This window comes from Sinohyriopsis cumingii, chromosome 17 (genome assembly GCF_028554795.1).
Source record: "Sinohyriopsis cumingii isolate HCF-2022 chromosome 17, ASM2855479v2, whole genome shotgun sequence".
In the NCBI taxonomy this organism is placed as follows: Eukaryota; Metazoa; Mollusca; class Bivalvia; order Unionida; family Unionidae; genus Sinohyriopsis; species Sinohyriopsis cumingii.
This window is the reverse complement of record NC_142977.1, coordinates 58,942,128-58,962,382: the sequence shown is the minus strand read 5'-3', so window position 1 is coordinate 58,962,382 and position 20,255 is coordinate 58,942,128. Positions and strand designations below refer to the sequence as shown.

General features: G+C 35.9%; 7 non-coding genes across 7 annotated transcripts; all 7 read right to left on the bottom strand.

Moving 5' to 3' along the window:
- Window positions 1–1,129: 1,129 nt before the first annotated feature.
- Window positions 1,130–1,201, bottom strand: Trnaq-uug (transfer RNA glutamine (anticodon UUG)). The gene has a single exon. It is a non-coding gene; the product is annotated as a tRNA-Gln (tRNA).
- Window positions 1,202–5,789: 4,588 nt separating this feature from the next.
- Window positions 5,790–5,861, bottom strand: Trnaq-uug (transfer RNA glutamine (anticodon UUG)). The gene has a single exon. It is a non-coding gene; the product is annotated as a tRNA-Gln (tRNA).
- Window positions 5,862–7,037: 1,176 nt separating this feature from the next.
- Trnaq-cug (transfer RNA glutamine (anticodon CUG)) lies at window positions 7,038–7,109 on the bottom strand. The gene has a single exon. It is a non-coding gene; the product is annotated as a tRNA-Gln (tRNA).
- A 2,118-nt stretch (window positions 7,110–9,227) lies between these two features.
- Window positions 9,228–9,299, bottom strand: Trnaq-uug (transfer RNA glutamine (anticodon UUG)). Its single transcript has one exon. It is a non-coding gene; the product is annotated as a tRNA-Gln (tRNA).
- A 4,588-nt stretch (window positions 9,300–13,887) lies between these two features.
- Window positions 13,888–13,959, bottom strand: Trnaq-uug (transfer RNA glutamine (anticodon UUG)). Its single transcript has one exon. It is a non-coding gene; the product is annotated as a tRNA-Gln (tRNA).
- Window positions 13,960–15,095: 1,136 nt separating this feature from the next.
- Trnaq-cug (transfer RNA glutamine (anticodon CUG)) lies at window positions 15,096–15,167 on the bottom strand. The gene has a single exon. It is a non-coding gene; the product is annotated as a tRNA-Gln (tRNA).
- A 2,080-nt stretch (window positions 15,168–17,247) lies between these two features.
- Window positions 17,248–17,319, bottom strand: Trnaq-uug (transfer RNA glutamine (anticodon UUG)). Its single transcript has one exon. It is a non-coding gene; the product is annotated as a tRNA-Gln (tRNA).
- Window positions 17,320–20,255: the final 2,936 nt, after the last annotated feature.

Here is a 20,255-nt window from a genome sequence, read left to right as displayed (position 1 = left end):
GTTTACATAGGTTTACTATGGGAACTGAATTAGTACCGTGAGTTTTGTGGACTGAACACATTTGCTCGTGAGATGCCACAGGCCACTCTTGCTTTGGCAATTCTGGCATTTGTCTCATCATCGCTTTGGACTGCACGCGACTGCTACTGCCAAGACAGGTGATCTTGTCCACTGCCAGGTGGGTTTGGCCATTCACGGTGATGGTATCCTCTTGGTAACCAAAACAATAATTTCCTTTAACTTCGTCTTCGGCTGTAGTCTCCTCAGATTGAAAAACAATCCGGCCCACCGGCATCTGATATCGATATCATTATCCTTACAGTATGGAGCGCTGGGCGATATCGGTACCGTAATGGCAAAAGATCACGTGATAACCAGCAGGCCGCGCCTTTTAAATTCTCAATTTCGAGGTCAATCCTATTGATCACACCTTGGAATATATGCCGATAACTGCAGTCGGATCACCTCACCTGTTTGCGAAAGAAGGATTGTCCGAAAAATTGCGAATGCATCTAACTACTTTTTCATTCGTAAGCTCTAGGTCAATCGTACAGTCATTATCTTCGTAGAAACTGTCGAGGTAGTCCGAATAGATCAGGGTTTATTTGTTGTTTCGGAGACATTTTCAGCGAACAAAATTAAACATTTTTTGTAAATTACTGCGAAGACTTGAAAAATCCGAGGAAATATGGAAAGGTCGTTGAAAAATCCAATGACGTATGGTGAGGTCGTTGAAAAATCCAAGGGCGTACGGAAATTTCTTTGAAAAATCCAAGGGCTATGGAAAGGTCTATATATGTATGAACAAACAACCATGTACAGCGATTAACTGACACTTACATAGAGACAGAGCTGATGATCCTCCGACAATATGAAGAAATTGTCATACTTCATTTTAGCATCGAGCTTGTTTTATTTTTAATTTGTAACTCAACAATTGTGACAATTTATTCATACTTTGTTGAACTAACCGGTTTTCAAACTATGTTGTATGACGAAATAGACACACATAGGGATCATATTCGCTTCAATTTGCATACACCCACCTCATCTTTCGCATTAGGATTTACGAAAATAAAATAAAGTCTTTAAATTAATGTAAATAAGAAAGAACTTAAAATAATATTCAAGGTTCCACCGAGATTTGAACTCGGATCGCTGGATTCAAAGTCCAGAGTGCTAACCATTACACCATGGAACCATTGTAGCATGTTTCGACAAGACACTTGTAAAAAGTGTCTCCACTGTTCTACGCCAAGTTCTGACAGCGGCCATTTAGGGGCCATGTTCTGATGACTTATGTTATTAGCAAAATCGCTAATTTTACCAGCCAACCAGATGAAGTCTTACACCTTCGCCTTTCGGAGACTGTGCGGTGTGCTAAAGATCGTCGTGGTGGGCCGAAAGATTGGAAATTTAAAATTTCTGAAAGCTGCATTTCCATTGGCTAATTCCAAAATTAGTAGAATATGACCTCTTAGAGGTCGCTCTCAGATCTTCACGTGAGACAGAGGAGATTTGAATTTAATCAGATTGCCCCAGGCTTGTATCTATCAGTGTACATAGTTGCCTTATCTTATGTATACAGGAAGTGTAACTATGCAGTGGGAACACGTCACGAGTTGTAATTATATTGACACTAAATATGAAAAGAACTGTAACCCGACTGGGAATATTCTTATTCAATTTTTAGAAGGCAAATGAAGTACCTTTGTTGTTTAAGGTATAAAGTACATTCTGATTAACTTTTGTAAAAGAAACATCAAAGAAAACGCTGAATGTGGCTCTAAATTAACTGATTATGATAATGGTATCGATCCACATCTGAGAAGTGTAGATACATGTTCATTATTAGAATTTAGATAAAATTAAACAATGTTACATGTAACTGAGAGATGTGAGTCTTTAGTGTAGTTTCCCAATTTCACCTAGTAATACATACTAATCATCTGTAAACAATATTCTCTTATACATAGTTTTTTATATTTCTTCTATGAAATCCACTAGTAGTACGGAAAAGGGTCTTTTGTCTCATTCAATAACCTATGGGTCCCCGGACACCCATTCTGGCCTCTAACCCTTTGATAAGCTATCCACCACGCGACATATAGATGTTTGGATACTTTTTCTTGATTTTTCTATGACGTCCATATGGCTTTTCGGATGTCTTCCCTGCTCTCATACGTAGAACCCTTGAGTTGGATCTGTATTCAATATATATACACTGTACAAAAATGCTCACTTTTCGGAGAATTTATTTTGCGGGCAATAAAATAAGTTCCTTGCTCTTGCTATGAGCAAAAACCCATGAAAATGTTTATATTTTATTTGCTAATTAGTTATATCTGATACATTGACCCTCACAAAACTATTTTATTTATGAACCTGAGATGAAATTCTACATTTGGCCTCTTTCCCTAATGTAATTGTGCCTTCGAACAATGGACAAGGTATATTCCATAATTTAAATGTCTTAATCACTCAGCAAAGAGAGAGAGAGAGAGAGAGAGAGAGAGAGAGAGATTCACAAGTAAGTTAGTTTCTTCACAGAATAATAGAAACCACTAGCCAATTTCTGACTGCAGTTGTAAGATATCTGAGCAGAAAGTAACAGCTACTTTATAAGTATGCAAGTCAGTTTAATGTGAGTTATAGGCCACCAAGTAGTATTCCTCAGAGAAGACACAAGTCTCGGTTTTAAAAATTAAAGCCACACAAGTACCAGTTTATTACTTTGTGAAAAATGGGTTCATTATGAGAAAATGGCGGCAACCGATGCACCTGCTGGTGAAAGTGTTGTTCCGAAGGCATATGGACAGGACATGCATAGTATAGCCCATAAAACCCCTTAAGCTGGTCATTTGGTGTCAGTAAGACTTATCACAAGATCCTGAATCGTTTTTATTTGCTGAAAATTAAAGTGATGTTTTTCAGTACCTTAGCTCATCTTACACTTGTCAAATGGTAGGAAATCCCAATCAGAAGATATCTAAGGCACATCTGCAACCTATTCCTGCATTTGACCATTTGACAAGCCATCTAATAGAAAAATGGTAGACTCTCGGTTCTTTACCTAACACAAAGTCAAGCAAGCAACACTTGTTGACCATAATGTATGCGTCCTCAAGCTTTTCATAGCCAATTCCTTTAAAGAATATTAAAGCAAAACGTGTTCTAAAAGTTTAGGCAATGTTTTAACACTTGTTTGCCTCCCCAAATCTGTCAGCAAATTTTATGTTTGATTATTTCCAACAACGTATGCAGGAAGTAGACATTCAATAGTTTAATTTTTCTATCTGTCACCCTGAAAGTAATGGGGCTATCTCAAGACTGTCCGAAAACTCTCTCACCTACCCAGGATACATGTATACCATTATATTGAATCAAACCTTATAAAAGACAGTGATCAGTAAAATCCTGGATTGTATAATTATCGAGTAAGATCAGGAGAGTTTTTTAAAATATATAGTGTATCCCATATTGGTAATTATCACCAAATAAAAGACGCCATGACTACCCTAGGACAGCAAAAGACTGTCCCAAAACACCCTCAACTACCCATGATACATGTAGGCGATTAAATAGAACAAAACCAAATGAAAAGACAGCGATCTGTAAAATTCTACCCTGTATAATTATCGAGCAAGATCATTAGAGTTTATTCTTTTGTTGATACTTGCTGAAGACCGTCCCAAAACACACTCATCGACAGCAACATTCATATTTCAAAATATCTTTAAAGCTTCTTTCTTAAGTCTTTAATATGACAAAGAGCAGCTGAATAATTACATCTTAAGGGTCCTATCTTTATATTTGCAAAATTCTTGAACCAAATTATTAATTTTAATTGGTTTGATAATGGCAAGAATTACAATAAAATAAAAAATTTTAAAGCTGCTTTTTGTTTTTGTTTTTTTATAAATATATAAATACATTCAAAGGTTAAGGTTCCGTACATTAACAATGCAAATTAAGTATTTGAGAACAACTGTACACTAAATCTAATACTTCTAATCGCAAGTAAATACTTTTATCATGATACGAACATGATTTTCCACAGTTTGATTATTTGGGGTTTTTTTTGCGGCAAAATATGTTCCAAAATGAAGATCATGATAAGAATAATAACACCTGTAAGGAATGATTAATTGTTTTTAATGTCATTTTACCTATAAACTTTTTTATGTGCTATTGATGTTGATCTGAATTATTTTATTTTCGCGGGAGCTTATGTACAATATTATCACAGGAAAAGAAAGACGTCTGTGAGGTGCGTCAAAATGGGTGACGTACAATACAATCCTTACAACCAGGGTTCGTCCGATGAATACTCGTTAAGAAGATTACGAGGGAATATATCATTGTTATTTCTGATCCTTACTTTGCTAAAATAACTAATGTTTCCAAGTAATGAGAGATGACACTAAGAAGTAGATTTCTTAAACTTTGAAGGTAAATACTTCAGTGCGTCAAAACTGGGGTTGAAAAAGATGGACCACCCTGTTGTTGTGGATGCGTTTTTGTTTTCGTAAGGTGCTATAAATCGCTTAGATCTTCGAGAAAGCATATGGTTTTAGAGACGATTAAAACTGTGTTGCTAACGTACACCTTAAAAAAGGGGAGTGAAAGAGTTATCGACATAAAATGAATGCCGTAAAGGAAAAAAATTAGAAATTTAGAGAGACACGAGATGGACAACAAAGACGATACTGATAAAACTTAGTATTTACATTGTTGCAGGACCAAATCTGTATGAAAACAGCAGTTGGAATGATGTAATTGTAAAGTTCAGAAACAGAATATACAAAGTTTGTAGTAACTGACATTGCGTTTGTCATACGACAAACTACGGAATCAATTCAGTTGTCGGCAAATCGCAAGATACAATAACGCAGAAGGAAAGTAGATCGAAAAACTTGCAAGCAACCATTTACAGCTTGCATCAATGAAAATTAGAAAATTCTTGACTAGAATTATGAATGTAGCACTTGCAAGCAGTCATTTACAATAATGCAGAAGGAAAGTAGCACTTACAAACTGCCACGTACAATTTGCATCAATGAAAATACAATATACATTGATAGAATTATGAAAGTATCATTTGCAAGCAGCCATTTACAATAATGCATCATAGAAGATTAGGAAATACACGCATATAATTATTTCGGTAATCGCCCTCCATATATGCCTGCCATATTTCCGACAACGTGTGTGTCCGATTTAGATTTTTAACGTAGCTTTAAAATAAATTCAGTCATATCGCTACGATGCCTGCAATGTGGCAGTTTATAGTGATGTCTAGCACTGGGGCATCATGCTGCAGACATGTAGCATGATGTTCCACCCAGACACATTATCCTGACACCAGGCCGAACAGTCCTAAAACTAACCTCTTAATGCTGTGCGACTAGCGAGGCAGCTGTTAGTACCTTTTTTGTAAGTCTTTGGTATGATGTGGCCGGGGATCAAACTCACGATCTCCCGCATCAGAGGCGGGCGCTCTAACCACTAGGCCACTGGAGCGGTTCGACAACGCAAGCTTTCAATTTCTAGGTTATCCTTGTCCTTTGACGATAAGTGAACAATTAAGAAAACAAAGTCGTAATTACAAAATTTCTAAGTGCAAAAATCGTAATGTAGTTGAAGAGGATTTAGATAATATATAGTTGTAAGTACGAATTACTGAGTTGTAAGTAAGGGGCTGTAAGTCGCTTCTTCTTCTTCTGTACATTCGCCTCCTGTTCCACATGAAACTTTGAGAAAAGTATTTGAATAAAAATAAAAAACCTAGGTTCCACCGAGATTTGAACTCGGATTGCTGGATTCAAAGTCCAGAGTGCTAACCATTACACCATGGAACCTATAGGTTACAACGGGTCATCTTCTCAAAACTTATTAGTAGGTTGTAGTATATGCGTATTCTTTACAGTTTTGCTAAAACATGTGCATGAGGTAGTAGGAGCGAGGCGATAATACTCAATAGGAAGAGAGCTATTCCAGTATCCAATGGCAAGGACATGCGCAAACCGCAATATGTATGTGTATGACGGGTTCGCACACACTGGCTGCTGAATGGAAAAGTAAAAATAAATATACACACATTTGGCGGGAAACGCTTTACAACGCAGGTTTGTTCTTTTCCTATCACCATCATATACGTGAATCAGAGGAATAATTTAGCGGTGAGTACCCTGTGGACACCAACTTTTGGTGTCCGCAATATAAAATGTTCCCAGCAAGAAGGTTTATGCTTTGAATCCGTGTCCATAACGCATTAAATTGGAATGCACAGAGTGGGGGAGAGAGAGAGAGAGAGAGAGAGAGAGAGAGAGAGAGAGAGAGAGAGAGAGAGAGAGAGAGAGAGAGAGAGAGAGAGAGAGAACAACTATAAAAGAAATAGATCATATTTGTATAACAACAATGTGATCGTAAAGTGTACCTCTTAACACTTTGCACATTAGTGACATTTATAATAAATGTGTACGAATACAGTTTCTAAGGTATCGAGTGCTGGTCAGTATCAGTGTTGTCATGGTAGAGGTCACATTATAGAAAAGGGATTCGCTATTTAAAATCGATATCGACTAATATATGCATATATTGATAATGAAACACATATAGTGCAGTGTAATTGACTCCTCGCCTAGAAAAGTGAGAAAGAGGTAACGGTCCGGAGCCAATATCAAGACATAAAGGAAATGTGTTTACGTTGCGCAATTCTTTAATTGCAATTAATAAATCAAAGTCGAAATTACAAGATATCTTTGTTTTCAAATGGTAATGTAGTTGCAAAGAATTTGCGAGATTGCCCTTTTTAAGTGCGAATTATTGAATTGTCAGCAAGGAGCACTAGGTTGCAACTCTATTGCGAAACTAGATTCATATTTCGCACTAACCCATTTCCAAGCAATACTGTATGTCGTTAAATAGCTACATACAATGTATCCTCTCATACTCGCTTCTACTATTGTACATTTGTCTTCTGTTCGACATAAAACTTTAAGAAAAGGTATTTTTAGGATTAAAAAGATAAACTTAGGTTCAACCGAGATTTGAACTCAGATTGCTGGATTCAGAGTCCAGAGTGCTAACCATTACACCATGGAACCTATCGATGATACAGGGTCATATTCCAAAAACATGTTAGGAGGTAGTAATATATCAGTATTATATCAGCTTACCGTTGGACTCCCTTGTGTTCATTTATATTACCGATAAGGTGCATTCATGTTGTCAGAGATTTCGTCTTACTTTATTGATAAAACGTTACACTCCTGTAATACACACAAACAAACACACACACAGAGATGAATATGTATATATATATATATATATATATATATATATATATATATATATATATATATATATATATATATATATATATATATATATATATATATATATATATATATATATATATATATATATGAAAATAATAAAAGTGTATATGAAGATTAAAAGTGAAATGCCTAAAAGATTAGTACTATTACGTTCGAGTGGAATGTATATTAAATTAGTAAGATACATTGAAATATCTTAAAGTGATTAAATGAAATGAAATTATGCTGGCTAATTTAAAATCAAGTTATAAAGTTCACTTATGACTATCAGGCTAAATTTAGGCAGATCAATACTCTATATATAAATAATGATATAGTATGTTTTTCCCGAGATTTTAAAGTTCTAAATATGTCATCATTTAACCATCAAGGCGATATTTCTTCTATATTCCTGTCTACGTGAAAACCTCAGAGTCTGGGACTCTGTCTTGAAATCATATCCAGATGAGTTTCTTTAGGAAGCCCATTGAAAATGACATTATTTTATTGATGGAATTTAAGTCCTTTTACCGTCTTGAGTTTGGAACACTCATTACTAAAATTCGCACCTGACTCTTTGGTGCGGAATTGAAAGCACATGTTTCAAACACATACTGGTCCAGAAAATGCCGCGGCTCATATCCTTTCATCTGCACAAAAGCTGACATCCAGATTTCATCTATACCGATAAATATAGGTTTCATCTATACTTATAAATGTAGGTTTGATTATGAGCACTCACAATCTTTAAGTTGTTGAATTTTAAATATCATGGTGTTTACATAGGTTTACTATGGGAACTGAATTAGTACCGTGAGTTTTGTGGACTGAACACATTTGCTCGTGAGATGCCACAGGCCACTCTTGCTTTGGCAATTCTGGCATTTGTCTCATCATCGCTTTGGACTGCACGCGACTGCTACTGCCAAGACAGGTGATCTTGTCCACTGCCAGGTGGGTTTGGCCATTCACGGTGATGGTATCCTCTTGGTAACCAAAACAATAATTTCCTTTAACTTCGTCTTCGGCTGTAGTCTCCTCAGATTGAAAAACAATCCGGCCCACCGGCATCTGATATCGATATCATTATCCTTACAGTATGGAGCGCTGGGCGATATCGGTACCGTAATGGCAAAAGATCACGTGATAACCAGCAGGCCGCGCCTTTTAAATTCTCAATTTCGAGGTCAATCCTATTGATCACACCTTGGAATATATGCCGATAACTGCAGTCGGATCACCTCACCTGTTTGCGAAAGAAGGATTGTCCGAAAAATTGCGAATGCATCTAACTACTTTTTCATTCGTAAGCTCTAGGTCAATCGTACAGTCATTATCTTCGTAGAAACTGTCGAGGTAGTCCGAATAGATCAGGGTTTATTTGTTGTTTCGGAGACATTTTCAGCGAACAAAATTAAACATTTTTTGTAAATTACTGCGAAGACTTGAAAAATCCGAGGAAATATGGAAAGGTCGTTGAAAAATCCAATGACGTATGGTGAGGTCGTTGAAAAATCCAAGGGCGTACGGAAATTTCTTTGAAAAATCCAAGGGCTATGGAAAGGTCTATATATGTATGAACAAACAACCATGTACAGCGATTAACTGACACTTACATAGAGACAGAGCTGATGATCCTCCGACAATATGAAGAAATTGTCATACTTCATTTTAGCATCGAGCTTGTTTTATTTTTAATTTGTAACTCAACAATTGTGACAATTTATTCATACTTTGTTGAACTAACCGGTTTTCAAACTATGTTGTATGACGAAATAGACACACATAGGGATCATATTCGCTTCAATTTGCATACACCCACCTCATCTTTCGCATTAGGATTTACGAAAATAAAATAAAGTCTTTAAATTAATGTAAATAAGAAAGAACTTAAAATAATATTCAAGGTTCCACCGAGATTTGAACTCGGATCGCTGGATTCAAAGTCCAGAGTGCTAACCATTACACCATGGAACCATTGTAGCATGTTTCGACAAGACACTTGTAAAAAGTGTCTCCACTGTTCTACGCCAAGTTCTGACAGCGGCCATTTAGGGGCCATGTTCTGATGACTTATGTTATTAGCAAAATCGCTAATTTTACCAGCCAACCAGATGAAGTCTTACACCTTCGCCTTTCGGAGACTGTGCGGTGTGCTAAAGATCGTCGTGGTGGGCCGAAAGATTGGAAATTTAAAATTTCTGAAAGCTGCATTTCCATTGACTAATTCCAAAATTAGTAGAATATGACCTCTTAGAGGTCGCTCTCAGATCTTCACGTGAGACAGAGGAGATTTGAATTTAATCAGATTGCCCCAGGCTTGTATCTATCAGTGTACATAGTTGCCTTATCTTATGTATACAGGAAGTGTAACTATGCAGTGGGAACACGTCACGAGTTGTAATTATATTGACACTAAATATGAAAAGAACTGTAACCCGACTGGGAATATTCTTATTCAATTTTTAGAAGGCAAATGAAGTACCTTTGTTGTTTAAGGTATAAAGTACATTCTGATTAACTTTTGTAAAAGAAACATCAAAGAAAACGCTGAATGTGGCTCTAAATTAACTGATTATGATAATGGTATCGATCCACATCTGAGAAGTGTAGATACATGTTCATTATTAGAATTTAGATAAAATTAAACAATGTTACATGTAACTGAGAGATGTGAGTCTTTAGTGTAGTTTCCCAATTTCACCTAGTAATACATACTAATCATCTGTAAACAATATTCTCTTATACATAGTTTTTTATATTTCTTCTATGAAATCCACTAGTAGTACGGAAAAGGGTCTTTTGTCTCATTCAATAACCTATGGGTCCCCGGACACCCATTCTGGCCTCTAACCCTTTGATAAGCTATCCACCACGCGACATATAGATGTTTGGATACTTTTTCTTGATTTTTCTATGACGTCCATATGGCTTTTCGGATGTCTTCCCTGCTCTCATACGTAGAACCCTTGAGTTGGATCTGTATTCAATATATATACACTGTACAAAAATGCTCACTTTTCGGAGAATTTATTTTGCGGGCAATAAAATAAGTTCCTTGCTCTTGCTATGAGCAAAAACCCATGAAAATGTTTATATTTTATTTGCTAATTAGTTATATCTGATACATTGACCCTCACAAAACTATTTTATTTATGAACCTGAGATGAAATTCTACATTTGGCCTCTTTCCCTAATGTAATTGTGCCTTCGAACAATGGACAAGGTATATTCCATAATTTAAATGTCTTAATCACTCAGCAAAGAGAGAGAGAGAGAGAGAGAGAGAGAGAGAGAGATTCACAAGTAAGTTAGTTTCTTCACAGAATAATAGAAACCACTAGCCAATTTCTGACTGCAGTTGTAAGATATCTGAGCAGAAAGTAACAGCTACTTTATAAGTATGCAAGTCAGTTTAATGTGAGTTATAGGCCACCAAGTAGTATTCCTCAGAGAAGACACAAGTCTCGGTTTTAAAAATTAAAGCCACACAAGTACCAGTTTATTACTTTGTGAAAAATGGGTTCATTATGAGAAAATGGCGGCAACCGATGCACCTGCTGGTGAAAGTGTTGTTCCGAAGGCATATGGACAGGACATGCATAGTATAGCCCATAAAACCCCTTAAGCTGGTCATTTGGTGTCAGTAAGACTTATCACAAGATCCTGAATCGTTTTTATTTGCTGAAAATTAAAGTGATGTTTTTCAGTACCTTAGCTCATCTTACACTTGTCAAATGGTAGGAAATCCCAATCAGAAGATATCTAAGGCACATCTGCAACCTATTCCTGCATTTGACCATTTGACAAGCCATCTAATAGAAAAATGGTAGACTCTCGGTTCTTTACCTAACACAAAGTCAAGCAAGCAACACTTGTTGACCATAATGTATGCGTCCTCAAGCTTTTCATAGCCAATTCCTTTAAAGAATATTAAAGCAAAACGTGTTCTAAAAGTTTAGGCAATGTTTTAACACTTGTTTGCCTCCCCAAATCTGTCAGCAAATTTTATGTTTGATTATTTCCAACAACGTATGCAGGAAGTAGACATTCAATAGTTTAATTTTTCTATCTGTCACCCTGAAAGTAATGGGGCTATCTCAAGACTGTCCGAAAACTCTCTCACCTACCCAGGATACATGTATACCATTATATTGAATCAAACCTTATAAAAGACAGTGATCAGTAAAATCCTGGATTGTATAATTATCGAGTAAGATCAGGAGAGTTTTTTAAAATATATAGTGTATCCCATATTGGTAATTATCACCAAATAAAAGACGCCATGACTACCCTAGGACAGCAAAAGACTGTCCCAAAACACCCTCAACTACCCATGATACATGTAGGCGATTAAATAGAACAAAACCAAATGAAAAGACAGCGATCTGTAAAATTCTACCCTGTATAATTATCGAGCAAGATCATTAGAGTTTATTCTTTTGTTGATACTTGCTGAAGACCGTCCCAAAACACACTCATCGACAGCAACATTCATATTTCAAAATATCTTTAAAGCTTCTTTCTTAAGTCTTTAATATGACAAAGAGCAGCTGAATAATTACATCTTAAGGGTCCTATCTTTATATTTGCAAAATTCTTGAACCAAATTATTAATTTTAATTGGTTTGATAATGGCAAGAATTACAATAAAATAAAAATTTTTAAAGCTGCTTTTTGTTTTTGTTTTTTTATAAATATATAAATACATTCAAAGGTTAAGGTTCCGTACATTAACAATGCAAATTAAGTATTTGAGAACAACTGTACACTAAATCTAATACTTCTAATCGCAAGTAAATACTTTTATCATGATACGAACATGATTTTCCACAGTTTGATTATTTGGGGTTTTTTTTGCGGCAAAATATGTTCCAAAATGAAGATCATGATAAGAATAATAACACCTGTAAGGAATGATTAATTGTTTTTAATGTCATTTTACCTATAAACTTTTTTATGTGCTATTGATGTTGATCTGAATTATTTTATTTTCGCGGGAGCTTATGTACAATATTATCACAGGAAAAGAAAGACGTCTGTGAGGTGCGTCAAAATGGGTGACGTACAATACAATCCTTACAACCAGGGTTCGTCCGATGAATACTCGTTAAGAAGATTACGAGGGAATATATCATTGTTATTTCTGATCCTTACTTTGCTAAAATAACTAATGTTTCCAAGTAATGAGAGATGACACTAAGAAGTAGATTTCTTAAACTTTGAAGGTAAATACTTCAGTGCGTCAAAACTGGGGTTGAAAAAGATGGACCACCCTGTTGTTGTGGATGCGTTTTTGTTTTCGTAAGGTGCTATAAATCGCTTAGATCTTCGAGAAAGCATATGGTTTTAGAGACGATTAAAACTGTGTTGCTAACGTACACCTTAAAAAAGGGGAGTGAAAGAGTTATCGACATAAAATGAATGCCGTAAAGGAAAAAAATTAGAAATTTAGAGAGACACGAGATGGACAACAAAGACGATACTGATAAAACTTAGTATTTACATTGTTGCAGGACCAAATCTGTATGAAAACAGCAGTTGGAATGATGTAATTGTAAAGTTCAGAAACAGAATATACAAAGTTTGTAGTAACTGACATTGCGTTTGTCATACGACAAACTACGGAATCAATTCAGTTGTCGGCAAATCGCAAGATACAATAACGCAGAAGGAAAGTAGATCGAAAAACTTGCAAGCAACCATTTACAGCTTGCATCAATGAAAATTAGAAAATTCTTGACTAGAATTATGAATGTAGCACTTGCAAGCAGTCATTTACAATAATGCAGAAGGAAAGTAGCACTTACAAACTGCCACGTACAATTTGCATCAATGAAAATACAATATACATTGATAGAATTATGAAAGTATCATTTGCAAGCAGCCATTTACAATAATGCATCATAGAAGATTAGGAAATACACGCATATAATTATTTCGGTAATCCCCCTCCATATATGCCTGCCATATTTCCGACAACGTGTGTGTCCGATTTAGATTTTTAACGTAGCTTTAAAATAAATTCAGTCATATCGCTACGATGCCTGCAATGTGGCAGTTTATAGTGATGTCTAGCACTGGGGCATCATGCTGCAGACATGTAGCATGATGTTCCACCCAGACACATTATCCTGACACCAGGCCGAACAGTCCTAAAACTAACCTCTTAATGCTGTGCGACTAGCGAGGCAGCTGTTAGTACCTTTTTTGTAAGTCTTTGGTATGATGTGGCCGGGGATCAAACTCACGATCTCCCGCATCAGAGGCGGGCGCTCTAACCACTAGGCCACTGGAGCGGTTCGACAACGCAAGCTTTCAATTTCTAGGTTATCCTTGTCCTTTGACGATAAGTGAACAATTAAGAAAACAAAGTCGTAATTACAAAATTTCTAAGTGCAAAAATCGTAATGTAGTTGAAGAGGATTTAGATAATATATAGTTGTAAGTACGAATTACTGAGTTGTAAGTAAGGGGCTGTAAGTCGCTTCTTCTTCTTCTGTACATTCGCCTCCTGTTCCACATGAAACTTTGAGAAAAGTATTTGAATAAAAATAAAAAACCTAGGTTCCACCGAGATTTGAACTCGGATTGCTGGATTCAAAGTCCAGAGTGCTAACCATTACACCATGGAACCTATAGGTTACAACGGGTCATCTTCTCAAAACTTATTAGTAGGTTGTAGTATATGCGTATTCTTTACAGTTTTGCTAAAACATGTGCATGAGGTAGTAGGAGCGAGGCGATAATACTCAATAGGAAGAGAGCTATTCCAGTATCCAATGGCAAGGACATGCGCAAACCGCAATATGTATGTGTATGACGGGTTCGCACACACTGGCTGCTGAATGGAAAAGTAAAAATAAATATACACACATTTGGCGGGAAACGCTTTACAACGCAGGTTTGTTCTTTTCCTATCACCATCATATACGTGAATCAGAGGAATAATTTAGCGGTGAGTACCCTGTGGACACCAACTTTTGGTGTCCGCAATATAAAATGTTCCCAGCAAGAAGGTTTATGCTTTGAATCCGTGTCCATAACGCATTAAATTGGAATGCACAGAGTGGGGGAGAGAGAGAGAGAGAGAGAGAGAGAGAGAGAGAGAGAGAGAACAACTATAAAAGAAATAGATCATATTTGTATAACAACAATGTGATCGTAAAGTGTACCTCTTAACACTTTGCACATTAGTGACATTTATAATAAATGTGTACGAATACAGTTTCTAAGGTATCGAGTGCTGGTCAGTATCAGTGTTGTCATGGTAGAGGTCACATTATAGAAAAGGGATTCGCTATTTAAAATCGATATCGACTAATATATGCATATATTGATAATGAAACACATATAGTGCAGTGTAATTGACTCCTCGCCTAGAAAAGTGAGAAAGAGGTAACGGTCCGGAGCCAATATCAAGACATAAAGGAAATGTGTTTACGTTGCGCAATTCTTTAATTGCAATTAATAAATCAAAGTCGAAATTACAAGATATCTTTGTTTTCAAATCGTAATGTAGTTGCAAAGAATTTGCGAGATTGCCCTTTTTAAGTGCGAATTATTGAATTGTCAGCAAGGAGCACTAGGTTGCAACTCTATTGCGAAACTAGATTCATATTTCGCACTAACCCATTTCCAAGCAATACTGTATGTCGTTAAATAGCTACATACAATGTATCCTCTCATACTCGCTTCTACTATTGTACATTTGTCTTCTGTTCGACATAAAACTTTAAGAAAAGGTATTTTTAGGATTAAAAAGATAAACTTAGGTTCAACCGAGATTTGAACTCAGATTGCTGGATTCAGAGTCCAGAGTGCTAACCATTACACCATGGAACCTATCGATGATACAGGGTCATATTCCAAAAACATGTTAGGAGGTAGTAATATATCAGTATTATATCAGCTTACCGTTGGACTCCCTTGTGTTCATTTATATTACCGATAAGGTGCATTCATGTTGTCAGAGATTTCGTCTTACTTTATTGATAAAACGTTACACTCCTGTAATACACACAAACAAACACACACACAGAGATGAATATGTATATATATATATATATATATATATATATATATATATATATATATATATATATATATATATATATATATATATATATGAAAATAATAAAAGTGTATATGAAGATTAAAAGTGAAATGCCTAAAAGATTAGTACTATTACGTTCGAGTGGAATGTATATTAAATTAGTAAGATACATTGAAATATCTTAAAGTGATTAAATGAAATGAAATTATGCTGGCTAATTTAAAATCAAGTTATAAAGTTCACTTATGACTATCAGGCTAAATTTAGGCAGATCAATACTCTATATATAAATAATGATATAGTATGTTTTTCCCGAGATTTTAAAGTTCTAAATATGTCATCATTTAACCATCAAGGCGATATTTCTTCTATATTCCTGTCTACGTGAAAACCTCAGAGTCTGGGACTCTGTCTTGAAATCATATCCAGATGAGTTTCTTTAGGAAGCCCATTGAAAATGACATTATTTTATTGATGGAATTTAAGTCCTTTTACCGTCTTGAGTTTGGAACACTCATTACTAAAATTCGCACCTGACTCTTTGGTGCGGAATTGAAAGCACATGTTTCAAACACATACTGGTCCAGAAAATGCCGCGGCTCATATCCTTTCATCTGCACAAAAGCTGACATCCAGATTTCATCTATACCGATAAATATAGGTTTCATCTATACTTATAAATGTAGGTTTGATTATGAGCACTCACAATCTTTAAGTTGTTGAATTTTAAATATCATGGTGTTTACATAGGTTTACTATGGGAACTGAATTAGTACCGTGAGTTTTGTGGACTGAACACATTTGCTCGTGAGATGCCACAGGCCACTCTTGCTTTGGCAATTCTGGCATTTGTCTCATCATCGCTTTGGACTGCACGCGACTGCTACTGCCAAGACAGGTGATCTTGTCCACTGCCAGGTGGGTTTGGCCATTCACGGTGATGGTATCCTCTTGGTAACCAAAACAATAATTTCCTTTAACTTCGTCTTCGGCTGTAGTCTCCTCAGATTGAAAAACAATCCGGCCCACCGGCATCTGATATCGATATCATTATCCTTACAGTATGGAGCGCTGGGCGATATCGGTACCGTAATGGCAAAAGATCACGTGATAACCAGCAGGCCGCGCCTTTTAAATTCTCAATTTCGAGGTCAATCCTATTGATCACACCTTGGAATATATGCCGATAACTGCAGTCGGATCACCTCACCTGTTTGCGAAAGAAGGATTGTCCGAAAAATTGCGAATGCATCTAACTACTTTTTCATTCGTAAGCTCTAGGTCAATCGTACAGTCATTATCTTCGTAGAAACTGTCGAGGTAGTCCGAATAGATCAGGGTTTATTTGTTGTTTCGGAGACATTTTCAGCGAACAAAATTAAACATTTTTTGTAAATTACTGCGAAGACTTGAAAAATCCGAGGAAATATGGAAAGGTCGTTGAAAAATCCAATGACGTATGGTGAGGTCGTTGAAAAATCCAAGGGCGTACGGAAATTTCTTTGAAAAATCCAAGGGCTATGGAAAGGTCTATATATGTATGAACAAACAACCATGTACAGCGATTAACTGACACTTACATAGAGACAGAGCTGATGATCCTCCGACAATATGAAGAAATTGTCATACTTCATTTTAGCATCGAGCTTGTTTTATTTTTAATTTGTAACTCAACAATTGTGACAATTTATTCATACTTTGTTGAACTAACCGGTTTTCAAACTATGTTGTATGACGAAATAGACACACATAGGGATCATATTCGCTTCAATTTGCATACACCCACCTCATCTTTCGCATTAGGATTTACGAAAATAAAATAAAGTCTTTAAATTAATGTAAATAAGAAAGAACTTAAAATAATATTCAAGGTTCCACCGAGATTTGAACTCGGATCGCTGGATTCAAAGTCCAGAGTGCTAACCATTACACCATGGAACCATTGTAGCATGTTTCGACAAGACACTTGTAAAAAGTGTCTCCACTGTTCTACGCCAAGTTCTGACAGCGGCCATTTAGGGGCCATGTTCTGATGACTTATGTTATTAGCAAAATCGCTAATTTTACCAGCCAACCAGATGAAGTCTTACACCTTCGCCTTTCGGAGACTGTGCGGTGTGCTAAAGATCGTCGTGGTGGGCCGAAAGATTGGAAATTTAAAATTTCTGAAAGCTGCATTTCCATTGGCTAATTCCAAAATTAGTAGAATATGACCTCTTAGAGGTCGCTCTCAGATCTTCACGTGAGACAGAGGAGATTTGAATTTAATCAGATTGCCCCAGGCTTGTATCTATCAGTGTACATAGTTGCCTTATCTTATGTATACAGGAAGTGTAACTATGCAGTGGGAACACGTCACGAGTTGTAATTATATTGACACTAAATATGAAAAGAACTGTAACCCGACTGGGAATATTCTTATTCAATTTTTAGAAGGCAAATGAAGTACCTTTGTTGTTTAAGGTATAAAGTACATTCTGATTAACTTTTGTAAAAGAAACATCAAAGAAAACGCTGAATGTGGCTCTAAATTAACTGATTATGATAATGGTATCGATCCACATCTGAGAAGTGTAGATACATGTTCATTATTAGAATTTAGATAAAATTAAACAATGTTACATGTAACTGAGAGATGTGAGTCTTTAGTGTAGTTTCCCAATTTCACCTAGTAATACATACTAATCATCTGTAAACAATATTCTCTTATACATAGTTTTTTATATTTCTTCTATGAAATCCACTAGTAGTACGGAAAAGGGTCTTTTGTCTCATTCAATAACCTATGGGTCCCCGGACACCCATTCTGGCCTCTAACCCTTTGATAAGCTATCCACCACGCGACATATAGATGTTTGGATACTTTTTCTTGATTTTTCTATGACGTCCATATGGCTTTTCGGATGTCTTCCCTGCTCTCATACGTAGAACCCTTGAGTTGGATCTGTATTCAATATATATACACTGTACAAAAATGCTCACTTTTCGGAGAATTTATTTTGCGGGCAATAAAATAAGTTCCTTGCTCTTGCTATGAGCAAAAACCCATGAAAATGTTTATATTTTATTTGCTAATTAGTTATATCTGATACATTGACCCTCACAAAACTATTTTATTTATGAACCTGAGATGAAATTCTACATTTGGCCTCTTTCCCTAATGTAATTGTGCCTTCGAACAATGGACAAGGTATATTCCATAATTTAAATGTCTTAATCACTCAGCAAAGAGAGAGAGAGAGAGAGAGAGAGAGAGAGAGAGAGAGAGAGAGAGAGATTCACAAGTAAGTTAGTTTCTTCACAGAATAATAGAAACCACTAGCCAATTTCTGACTGCAGTTGTAAGATATCTGAGCAGAAAGTAACAGCTACTTTATAAGTATGCAAGTCAGTTTAATGTGAGTTATAGGCCACCAAGTAGTATTCCTCAGAGAAGACACAAGTCTCGGTTTTAAAAATTAAAGCCACACAAGTACCAGTTTATTACTTTGTGAAAAATGGGTTCATTATGAGAAAATGGCGGCAACCGATGCACCTGCTGGTGAAAGTGTTGTTCCGAAGGCATATGGACAGGACATGCATAGTATAGCCCATAAAACCCCTTAAGCTGGTCATTTGGTGTCAGTAAGACTTATCACAAGATCCTGAATCGTTGTTATTTGCTGAAAATTAAAGTGATGTTTTTCAGTACCTTAGCTCATCTTACACTTGTCAAATGGTAGGAAATCCCAATCAGAAGATATCTAAGGCACATCTGCAACCTATTCCTGCATTTGACCATTTGACAAGCCATCTAATAGAAAAATGGTAGACTCTCGGTTCTTTACCTAACACAAAGTCAAGCAAGCAACACTTGTTGACCATAATGTATGCGTCCTCAAGCTTTTCATAGCCAATTCCTTTAAAGAATATTAAAGCAAAACGTGTTCTAAAAGTTTAGGCAATGTTTTAACACTTGTTTGCCTCCCCAAATCTGTCAGCAAATTTTATGTTTGATTATTTCCAACAACGTATGCAGGAAGTAGACATTCAATAGTTTAATTTTTCTATCTGTCACCCTGAAAGTAATGGGGCTATCTCAAGACTGTCCGAAAACTCTCTCACCTACCCAGGATACATGTATACCATTATATTGAATCAAACCTTATAAAAGACAGTGATCAGTAAAATCCTGGATTGTATAATTATCGAGTAAGATCAGGAGAGTTTTTTAAAATATATAGTGTATCCCATATTGGTAATTATCACCAAATAAAAGACGCCATGACTACCCTAGGACAGCAAAAGACTGTCCCAAAACACCCTCAACTACCCATGATACATGTAGGCGATTAAATAGAACAAAACCAAATGAAAAGACAGCGATCTGTAAAATTCTACCCTGTATAATTATCGAGCAAGATCATTAGAGTTTATTCTTTTGTTGATACTTGCTGAAGACCGTCCCAAAACACACTCATCGACAGCAACATTCATATTTCAAAATATCTTTAAAGCTTCTTTCTTAAGTCTTTAATATGACAAAGAGCAGCTGAATAATTACATCTTAAGGGTCCTATCTTTATATTTGCAAAATTCTTGAACCAAATTATTAATTTTAATTGGTTTGATAATGGCAAGAATTACAATAAAATAAAAATTTTTAAAGCTGCTTTTTGTTTTTGTTTTTTTATAAATATATAAATACATTCAAAGGTTAAGGTTCCGTACATTAACAATGCAAATTAAGTATTTGAGAACAACTGTACACTAAATCTAATACTTCTAATCGCAAGTAAATACTTTTATCATGATACGAACATGATTTTCCACAGTTTGATTATTTGGGGTTTTTTTTGCGGCAAAATATGTTCCAAAATGAAGATCATGATAAGAAT